This window comes from Podarcis liolepis, assembly GCF_965112155.1.
Source record: "Podarcis liolepis genome assembly, chromosome: 4".
NCBI classification, from domain to species: Eukaryota; Metazoa; Chordata; class Lepidosauria; order Squamata; family Lacertidae; genus Podarcis; species Podarcis liolepis.
Genome location: NC_139558.1, coordinates 92,060,221 through 92,062,689, shown reverse-complemented (window position 1 = coordinate 92,062,689; position 2,469 = coordinate 92,060,221).

Below are 2,469 nucleotides of genomic sequence, written 5' to 3'. Positions count from 1 at the left end.
TTTTTATAAAAAAAATAATTTTTCAACATAACAAATTATCAAAACATATCATCTTCATTATTCCCTCCCTGTTTTCCCTTTTCCCTCCCCAAAGAGCCCTCCCCCCTCCCCCCCAGACTTCCCTCAGTTCCTCTCTCTGATTTCTCAATAAATGTTATTCTCTGCCTATTGTAAAATTATATAAATCCTAACATTATCTATCTATTATGTTAACAGTCAATACATTTGTGTATGTTTATTCAAAACCTGCCAAGGAGTCCAATTCATTTTGTTGTCTTTTTAAGTAGTTTGTAAAAAGTTCCCACAGTTGTCCTTGTCTCGCAGTTTGTATGTCAGTTTTGCCAATTCTGCATAATTCATCAGTACCGCTTGCCACTGTTCTTTCATTGGGGTTTCCTCATTCTCCCATCCTTGTGCTATCAAGACTCTTGCCACCATTGTAGCATACATAAATAAATTCTTTATTTTCCTTGGCAGGTGCTTTCCTACCATCCCTAACAGAAATGCTTCGGGGTTTTTTTTACAAATGTTAATTTAAACATTTTCTTCAATTCATTATATATCATTTCCCAATTTTTTAAAAATGTCTCTGCATTCCCACCACATATGGTAAAAGGTCCTTTCTTTTTCTTTACATTTCCAACATGTTTGACCCGGTTTTATACATACTCGCTATCTGTACAGTGGTACCTCGCAAGACGAATGCCTCGCAAGACGAAAAAAACGCAAGACGAAAGAGTTTTCCGTTTTTTGAGTCGTTCCGCAAGACGAATTTCCCTATAGGCTTGCTTCGCAAGACGAAATGTCTTGCGAGTTCTTGCGAGTTTGTTTCCTTTTTCTTAAAGCTGCTAAGCCGTTAATAGCCGCTAAGCCGTTAATAGCCGCTAAGCCGCTAATAGCCGTGCTTCGCAAGACGAAAAAACCGCAAGACGAAGAGACTCGCGGAACGGATTAATTTCGTCTTGCGAGGCACCACTGTACTGATGTTATATACCTCAACAGCAGTGGTTCTCAGACTTTCCTCCTCCAGGTCAGGTATTTGCTTGTGCCACACTGAATTTTTTAATTGTTAAGAAATACATAGGAGAACAAAACACACACACACAAAACACTCCTAGCAGTGCTTGATTTAGGTGGCGCTGTGGGTTAAACCACTGAGCCTAGGACTTGCCAATCAGAAGGTCGGCGGTTCGAATCCCCGCTACGGGGTGAGCTCCCATTGCTCGGTCTCTGCTCCTGCCAACCTAGCAGTTCGAAAGCACGTCAAAGTGCAAGTAGATAAATAGGTACCGCTCCGGCAGGAAGGTAAACGGCATTTCCGTGTGCTGCTCTGGTTCACCAGAAGCGGCTTAGTCATGCTGGCCACATGACCCAGAAGCTGTACGCTGGCTCCCTCGGCCAATAAAGCAAGATGAGTGCTGCAACCCTAAAGTCAGCCACGACTGGACCTAATGGTCAGGGGTCCCTTTACCTTTATTGTACTGTTGGAAGAGACCACGAAGGCCATTTGGCCTAAGCCCCTGCAATGCAGTTCTTCTTCCTCCTCTTCCATTCTCTTTGCTTTCCTGCTGCTTTCGGTAGGGTTTCCTTTTTAGTTAGTGTATTTGGGGATCTCGGCCTTTTCTGCCCCCTTTATTCATCAGGAGTTCACAGCACATTTTTAAGTTGGTCAAACTTTAGGAGCCATTGTCTACTCAGATGTCCTATTGAATTCAAGGGGGAATACTCTCAGGTAAGTGTGGTTAAGAAAACAACCAAAGACACATGGATCAAGCCCTACTCTTGAGATGCAAGAGCCATGTCACTTATCTGATTTTTGCAAAAAATAAATCCCACCCTACTTTTAGTGGCGAAACACAAAGCCAAAATCTCTTTGGTTTAGAATGCAGCAAGCCTTTTTAAAGGGTTGAATTCATTACTGATTATATTCAGAAGCAGTAAAGTTACAGGAAGTTTTGAAATAGCAGCTAAAACGCGATGCAATCTGACACACCCAGCGAGTGGCTTTTTAATTCAGTCATCCTATTCCTTGTCTGTGTTTGCAATTATACTATATATATATTTACATTTATTTGTATATATTTTAAAATTTTATATATGGATGTTTTATATAAAAATTAGGCACTTGTAATGCCTAATAAAGGTCTGGCGAAGAAGAAGAAAAATTCAGTTGAACTATGGATACACGTAAGAACAGGGAAAAGGGACATGGGTGGCGCTGTGGGTTAAACCACAGAGCCAAGGACTTGCTGATCAGAAGGTTGGTGGTTCGAATCCCTCCGACAAGGTGAGCTCCCGTTGCTCGGTCCCTGCTCATGCCAAACTAGCAGTTCGAAAGCATGTCAAAGTGCAAGTAGATAAATAGATGCTGCTCTGGCGGGAAGGTAAACGGCGTTTCCATGCACTGCTCTGGTTTGCCAGAAGCTGCTTAGTCATGCTGGCCACATGACCCGGAAGCTGTACGCCGGC